Source organism: Hoplias malabaricus, chromosome 1 (assembly GCF_029633855.1).
Source record: "Hoplias malabaricus isolate fHopMal1 chromosome 1, fHopMal1.hap1, whole genome shotgun sequence".
NCBI lineage: Eukaryota > Metazoa > Chordata > Actinopteri > Characiformes > Erythrinidae > Hoplias > Hoplias malabaricus.
In genome coordinates this window covers 74,432,476-74,442,514 of record NC_089800.1, presented here as the reverse complement: position 1 = coordinate 74,442,514, position 10,039 = coordinate 74,432,476, and the positions used below count along the sequence as shown (strand labels likewise).

Genomic DNA, 10,039 nt, shown 5'->3' with positions numbered 1-10,039 from the left:
TAGAGTTTGTACTGAAGTTACAATAAACTGAAAGATTGCATCTTTCTAGATATAGCCAGGAGTACATTTCCAAATAACAAAGTACAGTAGCTCATCTAAAGTTTCTTCAGCACAATAAAGTTGATCTGGTATTGCTGCAAACACACAAAGTGTGTTACTTAGAACATGGGTTAAGTACTTAGCACAACTGGATGAGTAATCCCTTTAATCCCTTTAAGCTTTGAAATGGAGACAATGCCTGGGTCAGTGAAATCAGTTCAGACAACAGTTGGACACGTGGGAACATGTTTTGCTTTGTTTTGTTTTTAAAGCCATGTAAGTTCTAAAATTAGTTCTAATAAATTAATTGGGAAAATATGAGCTACCCATAACTGGTCAGTGAGGGGTTTGGTATGTTCATCCCATGTCTGCGTGGGTTACCTCCAGGTGCAGGTTTCCTCCCACAGCCCAAAAACCCATGCTGGTAGGTGGATTGGCAGTGTGAAATTGCCCACAGTGTGAATATGTGAGTGAGTGGACGTGTGCATGATGCGCTGCAGTCTACTAGTGCTCTGTCCAAGGTGAGTTCATGTGTGCCCAGTGACACCGGGCAGCCTCCTGACCCACCAGGACCCTGAACAGGAAGTGTTCACAGAAAAATAAATAAATAAAATATGAGCTACAAATTTTGATAGAAATAGATAGATGTGATGAGAAGTTCTGAAATTCTCAACAGGTACCAGCTATTAAATGAAAAAGTATGAAAAAGCAGTTTGTTTATATTACACTGAAATGGATTCTAGCTCTTAAACTAACAAAGAACACAGCAAAACACTTTTTTATTTTACCAGTGATCCAGTTGGTAAAAACTAACCAACATTACATTTCAGTGTAATATCACATATAACTCCTCCAATAACTGGCGGGTTATATTGGGTAAAGCATAAGAAATCAGTAAAACCATAGTTAGAATCAGTGCTTTTCTAACACCACAGATTCAGTGAAATTCATGTGAGTATTAGTATGTATTATACTACACATTCTATCTTAAATTCATGCATGTATAGATATTACATCATTAATTGTGTAGTGTACCTCACATTTGAACAAATTAATATCTTGAACCTAATAGAATTTCAGTGTAACTTACTTGAAATATCTTGGAACCTCCTGTCATGTTACCCATAAAATGTTCTAGTGCTGTGTAACTCACACTTAACTGAATAACATCGATGGCTTAAGGGACTGTAAAAAAAAGCAAATCCATAAATTGATCAAGTAACTCTATATGTGGGAAATTTCCAGAGGTCTGTGGATAATACTGTACTTATTTAGCTCTGCCATATAAATTTCCATCATTTTTTATATGGATATTATTCTCAAGCAATAAAACATAATGCAATCTCAATAACACAACAAATGCCGTCATAAATAAATGAATCCTAAAAATCTTTAAATTCTCCAGAACTACCTTGAATGTTCAGTCCAGACTTATGTCCTTGATTATGTAGAAAGAATATTGTGTTCAGACTGTAATGGGAAATACATAGGAAATAGTCCAGTAAAATTCACTCAGAGTACACAGTGAAATGACCAGTGTTCCCCCAGGACCATGGTGCATGTCGTCCACAGTAACTTTAAACTCAAGGGTTCAGTAGCTTCGTTCTTCAGGGCCCATAGTGGTCATCCTACTGGACAAATGGAAATTGACTTGCAAAATTAGCTTTTTTTCCCTGGATTTCTGTGGCTCGTCCGTGTTCACACAGCACAGCAGTGAAATAAATTAGAATACAATCAGAGCTTTCTTTGTGCTACCATATATCTTAATAAAGTGTTAAATGCTACTAAATGCTGTTATATATATGTTACATATGTTGTTGTGTATATAGGTGCTGTACTTATTTTTATTATCATTAATAGTGAGAATTAAAGCTTATCACACCACAGTTTGGAAAGGCTTAGTCCTGGCAGAAAGAGTGGCCATTCGGGTCACTGTGGGAAAGGGGTTAAACCTAGTCCTGGACGAACATTGAAAAAAGTCCTGTACTGGGTTTAACCTTGATGAAAATATGGGCCCACATTTCAAATCCTCACTTTGGTAATTACAACACATTTTGTAGTAGTTCCTACATAATACATGGAAGATACTAAATAATAAATGTTGAGATCAACTACTTGGAAAAGAAGGAGAATAGATTTATCATCATGGTGAAATTCAGTTTCCAGAGACAGTCACTTTGAAAACGAGGCCAGAGCTGGCTCATTTAGTCGTTAATGAACAAGACCTCCATGTTGTATGAAAATCACGCTGCTTCAACACTCAGATAAAGAGAAATATACATGGATTCTCACTTTTGACTATTGCATATTTTTCTGCAATATCAGAGTCATTTCAATATCAAAAGAATGCGCAATGTCTTGGGAAAAATTCCATGTCGGTCGCATTCTTGTGCTGACTTTTAAATTCAAATTAGCCTCTCCCCAAAAACAGCTTGTCCACTTGTGACTATCTGCCCCACGGGTGTTGTTCCCTCACCTTGAAATACCTCACAATTTGTAAGTTATGTTTAATTAATGGATCCTTCATTTTTGGCAGAATAAGTGACCAAAATGTAGATAAGAGTGGGTGGACATGCAGCTCTCAAAAAAGGTTTAGAAATTTGTTAAAGTGACCACATGCTTGAATTCATACAATGAATTCAGCTCAAATTTTCTCTTAATTAATCATAATAATCAATGTACGCTGTCTGTCTCTCAGAACCCACCCAAAGCAAAATACATAGCAAAAATAATAATAGTAATAAAAATATTGCTACTACTACTACTACTACTAATAATAATAATAATAATAACAACAACAATAATCACCATTCATAGCACCGAACATTGTCACTCTGTGCTGAGAACTCTCTAAGTGATACCCATATAAGTTTTTGTTTTTATCTTGCTAGCCTGTGGGGTTTGTTTACTTTTTTTTAGAACATATGATGCTAATTAGATCAGTAGTAATATAGCTGGGAGCTAGCTGTGTGATGGGATGGGAAATTTATGGAAGCCAGCTGAGATCAATAATGTAGACTGTTACTTGCTTTCTGTATTGGGATTCCAATCAATGATTACCCACACTGAGCATATGCCGCAGAGCTGGGGTATGTTCATATTTTGTGAATATCTGCTCAGTTCCAGTAATCTGTAAGTCCTAAAATGTACTGAATTACGTACAGAATTTCACTGAGGAATTAAACTTTTTACACAAAAGGTGTAAAACAAATATGACTGAATTGTGAATAGTGTGCTTCTGGTCTTTTCTTTATTTAATAAGGACATACTAGGTTAAGTGTCATTTTATATTGTATATTTCAGTACAGAAATGCCACTTGAAAAGTTGAACTGACCACTTTTCTCAAGTCTCAGCAAAGCGCATGTGCTCGAGATTGATAAGATCATGAGCAGCAAAAAAATTCATCCAACATTTACAACTGAACTTTGAAGTTGTGTGAGGTTTGGTTTTTACCATTTAAAGATGGTGATTTCAATGTTAGTAATTGTAACATATTATCACTATGTTTAAGTCTAGGCTCAAAACACACTTGTTCAGTTTAGCCTTTGGCAACTAACCTCTGTTTAGTTTAAGGTTGTCATTTCAGGAACTCATGGACATGGAGAATCAGGGTAAACCTGGATGATGTGCTCACAATTTCTCTTGCTTGGAACGAAAGGATGTCTTTGCCTGAGCTCCTTCTGGTTTCCCTACTCCCAGTCTGTTACAGTCTGATCCGTCACTACACTAAAGAAAATATTCACATGCTCTTATTCTCTGCTGCACTCAACTAAACTAACTGCTTCCCTTTTACTGTTTTACTGTTTTCTGAGAGAATGGTGGCCCACTGATGGAAGATTGTTTGCTGGATTCTCCTGCAGACCAGACCAGACCAGCTGCTCACCTTATTATTATTATTATTATTATTATTATTATTATTATTATTATTATTATGTAGCATAATGACACTTCATTGGTGATCATTTAAAATTCAATCTATAGTTTGATCAGAGGAGGATGGGTCCCCTTTGTGAGTCTTGGTTCCTCCCAAGGTTTCTTCCTCCAGCCTCGAGGGAGTTTTTCCTTGCCACTGTCGCCTTCGGCTTGCTTGCATTGGGCTTTGATTTAAATGTTCTGTTTTGAAACTGTGAAGCTGCTTTGTGACAACATCAGTTGTAAAAGGCGCTATACAAATAAATTTGATTTGATTTGATTTGATCACTTAATTTTTAGATTATAATATTTGAATAATATGACATTTCGACAGTTATACAATTACAAAAGAGAGGGAGAAAGTTTAAATTTTGATTTGCAATCATATGTTACCCAATAAACACAATATTCAGTTGTCTGGGTAATTTTCAATTTTACCCCCCTGACATTGATTAATTAACACATTTACTTTCATGTTTGCACTGGAAATTATATAAACAACTTGCAGCATTTTTATTAATTTAGCATATACAGAAAACACTGATATATTTCAGTGTGGAAACATACTTTGATTAGCACTAACTGACCCCCCATTAACCTCTAAGCAGATGGTGGTCTCTTAAAAGACCAGAATACCTCAGAAGTCTGAGATACAGTAGCTGTAGTGTCATTAAATTTGACGGGCAGGGCTCTGGGACTAGGATTAGGAGTAATGTGAGAGGGGAGTGTGGAGGAATTTTGGTGTGTGTGTGTGTATGTGGCAGGTTTCTGGGTTATGGAATACTGGCCCTCTGTGCCACTTTGGGAGGCCTGGTGCTAATTCTGATAGCAGCTAAATGAGAGCAGCTGTTGTTTTTGCTGGTGTGCCCAAATCGGTGCCACATTCACCGAAGGAATGACTGGATTAGCCACTAGAGTATCCCGCATCAGAGGCCTTTCCAGATCAATATACACTGTACCATATTAATGTGTCTATATTTTATTCTACAGTAGATTCTACCACGTCTGTGACAAGAAGGTTTAAGCAGCTAATCATTTTATTTGTATTACTTTAAAATAATTAGTGTTTTATCATGTTTTTTTTTTCCTTTGTAAATATATCTGTGATTTTAATTATTTTACAGCTTTCCACTGGATGAATATATACAGTTCCAGCCGAGTGTGTTTACTAAATGTATTAGCATTAGCTAGCTATATCCGACTTTGAAGCATTTGGCTACTGTTTAAAGCAGCCAAATTCTTAAGAACTAAGTAGCTAAGTTCATGCTGCTTTTGTTAGACATTATTAGGGAGGGTTTCATATTAAGGGTTGGTGTGCCCTGGGGTGGTGGAGCCCAGTGTAATAAGTTTTCATGGGGCTCAAAATGTCTGGCAGTACGTCGGATACCTGGACTCGACTTTATATCACTCTATAAAGAAACCAGACTAATATGTAATATCTTATTATGCAACTGCAATCAAAATATAGAATGCCTTAGTAAATTTACTAAAGGGGAGTGAATACCAAATTTGACCAAATGGAATTAGAAAAGGCAAACTTCACAGACTACGACCCACTGTCAAAGAGGTTAATAGAAGAATAACAGATGAGCCATTAATACAAGCAGTGACATCACCTACCTACTCCCTGGATCAATCAGACTTGGTTTACAAGCAGTTGCTCTTTGTCAATAAAAAAGCATGATCAATACATGTTAGTATGCAGAGCCACTCTTCCCATCAAACCAAGTTTCACTGCTAATCACCTTATCAAGTCTTAATGTGTTTACAAATAAAACAATGAAGAATGGATTCCTCCATATCACTAGGGATTGTGAATCCATAAGCCATTCAGTATTTTATAGAGATTTTTATTCATTTGACCACCCCTAGGGTTTAACCATTGGTGTTATGGTGACCGTTAGGTTAACTGCATATGTTTGGGTTGTAGTTAACCGTCCACCGCTGATAATGTTTTATCATATGTCAATAATAATAGATCATTCCCCATTGTTCAGCATGGGTCTACAACAGCTTTATAACTTAATAACTTAATTGAACTATAACATATTTTTGACCTGTGATGCTCTGTGATGGATCAGGGTGTGTTTCTGCCTTCTGCTCAATGATTCTCCACTTTCCTTTGTTGAACAATGTCTGAATTAACTTAATAATGGTCATTTATTCACAACCAGTTAATTAGGATGTACTCTTTAGAGGTTTTAACAGTCTTCTTTTAAAGTCCCCCTCCAGTCATTGATGAAACCATTAAAAACTATTACTGCTTCAATTAAATTTTATATTTAGTTCATTCCCAGAAATAAATCCCTTAATGCCTTAAAATGACTTAGCTATAACTCTACACCTTTGTCTTCACACAGATATGAATAAGCAATTAGCCCCCCCTTAATATCCACTAATGTTTCTGCCGCTGGTTTGCAACACAAAATGCTCTCCTGTGGCACTGACTGATAAACACGATTATAATGGCATGACATCTATAAATTAATATTCAGCGTCTGATTTTTTTTTTTCTTTGCCTGCATCTCATAGTATTGAGAAATCAGATGTTGGTTCAGATGAATATTCTAGGTATTAAAGCACTTAGAATCATTAACTTCTTACTAGGGATTTCTCTAAACTATGTGTGACGTTAGAGCCATATTTATTCCAAACATTTAAATTGTCAGAGTAACGATAAGTGGTTTTACTCATTCGTTTTATCACCCAGCATGTAACAGTCTTAAGTGGCTGTGGTGTTCAAATACTGTTGTTTAGACTGCCACAAAAGACAGCCATGCTGGATCTCTTTGAGACAATCTACAGGAATACTCAGGAGAACTTACTTCTGCAGCCAAATTAATAACAGATTTTGAGCATTTTTAAACATTTTTAAAACATTCATTAAACTTATACTGGCATCAATGCAAAAATTACAAATGCAATGTGATTTGTCTTTATCATGCTGCCACCTACTGCTCATAACCTTTCACAACAAGCTCCTTATCAGCTGCTTTGTTGTCTTACACATACACTGAGGCACACATATGTTTATTACGTGATCAAATCACTGCAATTTTCCAACATCTACACTGTCAGAAAATGTCTCACTGAGGAGGTACCCTCAAGGGTACATAATTGTACCTTATTTTATTATAATTATAGATTTAAAAATTGTGTTGATTTCATAGACCCCATTTCATCTCAAGGAAATATAGTATGTTTTTATATGACACAGTTCTATAATGAAAGATTACAAACATTTATCTCTCCTTGTGGAGAAGAGAATGTAACGTAGCTTTAAGGAACAAAACTGGACTTTACTTTTAAACACTGTTTGTACCTTTAGTGACCCAAATTTTACCTCTACCGTACCTTTTTTTCTGAGAGTATAGGGTAAAGCCTTCCCAGAAGAGCTGAGGTTGTTCCTGTGGCAGAAAGGGCCAAACATCATATCAAAGGGTCTTGGATGCAGCTCAGTGGAGGTATTCCTTCATCAAAGTTTGGCAATGAGCATGTTGAGCTTGGGCACATACCTCATTGGTCCACCTTGTAGATGTAAAATCAGAGAGATTAGCCCATCTGTTGCTGCACAGTTTGCGTTGGTTGTCCTCTAGGAAACAGCACGCTGTTGGCTGGATTTTTTGGGTTGGTGGACTATTCTCAGTCCAGCAGTGGCACTGAGGGCTATAAAAGCTCTAGCGGCCCTGCTGTGTCTGATCCATTCATACCCACACACAAAACACACTAACACACCACCACCACGTCAGTATCACTGCCGCACTGAGACTGATCCACCACCCAAATCATACCTGTTCTGTGGGGGTCCTGAACATTGAGGAGCAGGGTGAAATGTGGATAATAAAGTATGCAGAGAAACAGGTGGACTACAGTCTAATTGTATAAATACAAAGTGATCCTGTATGGCCAGTTGAGTAATTGAATTGACAATGTGTGTAGATACATAGCAGGAGCTCCTAATTCAGTTATCATTCAGTGTAGTAATGTAATACACTGACTTTAGTGGCAGCTTGTGTTTGTAAATGACCAGCCACAAGGGCTTCTACCTTGGAAACTGCATCACTCTGTTTGTCCTTCCAGCAGGTAGTTGCTGGGCCAAACAGGACAGTGATGGATGATGTAATGACACATTCGGTTATACACGACTGCAACGTGATTGGCTGGTCAAACTGCTGTTTAATTTGAATTGCTAAATGAGCAAACACACAAGACAGGCATAAAAAAAACAGCAGCTAGGGTAAAGAAAAAGAAGAAAGGCATTGTCAGTCTTGTTCTATAAGTACATGCACATAACTGATCACAATCCTTTAAACTAGACATTTTTTAGCAGTGTTATAAACAAAGGCATGTACAACAAAATGGTTCTTCACTTTAAACGTAAAGTAACTCAGCAGGAGTTTTTTCCCTCTTTTTACACCATCTTTATTCATATATTTGTCATAAAACATTCACATGATGCACCAGTACCCAGGACCTGTAAGGGACCAATGTGGGCAAATACACTGTGTCATTGTGGGCAACAGTTATTGGGTCACTAAGGACTTGCACGTTGGCCAAGTGCCATTTGCCTCTTGTAAGTAGACCAAATCTGGCCAATGGGGATTTCTTTTTGGTGCAGCAATAGTCCATTGTGGACAGCCCACATTAGTCCAGTGGGGAATTGCTTATCAGCACAGCATTGGCCTCATGGCACTGGCCCATTGAGGCTAACCTATAATGGGCCAGTTGATATCTGCTCATCAGTGCGGCACGGGCCCTTTGAGTGAAGACTGTGTGCAGCCCCATAGAAAGCTCAGATTGGCTAAAAAGAGAGGCCAGTGTGGGCACACATGCTGCCATGTTTAAGCTGTCAAAACCAGAAGGAAAGAAAAAAAATGGAACCTATTTTAAATTTGTCAGCTAGAACAAGCTGTAATATATTTAGATTTGGGTGAAGTCCATAAGACTTTAAATCCACCTTCAGAAAAGACAATACCTGAAGACTGCAGTCCTTGCATGGTCATTGGTAAATTTAATAAACTCAATGTTCTGTTCTGATCATGTTGGAGTAGTAAGCCCCATTGTAGTTCTGTAGGGAATATAGGGTTTTATTATTTTAATTGTCGATTCCCGCTCCGGGTGACAGACTTGAGGAGTTGGTGTGTTTTCCCTGTGTCCGTGTGGGTTTCCTCCGGGTGCTCCGGTTTCCTCCCACAGTCCAAAAACACACGTTGGTAGGTGGATTGGTGACTCAGAAGTGTGTGTGTGTGTGTGTTGCCCTGTGAAGGACTGTGTATTCCTGTATTGCGCCCAATGATTACAGATAGGTTCTGGACCGATCATTAATGAATGTAAGTGAAGGACCAGCATTATCCTCCTCCCTGAATCCAAGACAGAAGGGCCCATGGGCAAGGCACCGAACCCCGGCCGCTGGGGATGGCTGTCCGCCACTCTGTGTGTGTTCACAGCCCCCTAGTGAACTAGTGTGTGTGTGTGTTCACTGCCACAGATTGGTCACTCCTTGTAATCTATAAACACAGCCTGACTGTCTATCAAATATATACTGCAATGTTTAATTGAGTTTTATCTCCCTATTCAATGCACTATTTATGGAGTATACAGCGATTCGAGACTGACCCAAATTCTCTGCGCTTGTGTCGGTGGTAAACATGGCTCCTGTTCGTTGGGTGGCGGTGTTGTTGTATTACTCTTAAACCCTACTACAGGGAAGAAGTGCAGCGAGAACGTCAACAAGAGCAGACATGTTCATGGTTTGTCCTGATCTTCTGTTAAAACGCTGGTGTCAAACGGAGAATTTAACACCGATATTGTTGAGGTGTTATTCAGTAACAGGGTAAACGGTCAGCTGCTGTGAGAGTCGCTCGGGTGAGTTACACAGTCCCTGTATGGATTCAAATTATTCGACAGTTAGAAGCTAGCTCTCTGCTAAATAAACCAACTGTTTAAATAAAAATGATGTTTGTATTGGAGTGTCTGGTGTAGTGTGATATATGGGGGTTTGTGGAGCTTTCTCTGTGTAAGTGGTCATCCCGTACATTATCTACAAAATGGGGGGGCGTTTTTGACTCCGCTCGTATATGAGCTGTC

The 10,039-nt window shown here is 38.2% G+C and overlaps 1 protein-coding gene across 1 annotated transcript in view; it reads left to right on the top strand.

Annotated features, from left to right (window-relative positions):
• Positions 1-9,682: 9,682 nt before the first annotated feature.
• Positions 9,683-10,039, top strand: part of tecpr2 (tectonin beta-propeller repeat containing 2) — a 38,373-nt gene continuing 38,016 nt past the window's right edge. The window contains exon 1 of the mRNA XM_066673418.1: positions 9,683-9,817. The gene's annotated coding sequence lies outside the window, so the exon portion shown is untranslated. The remainder of the gene's footprint in view (positions 9,818-10,039) is intronic.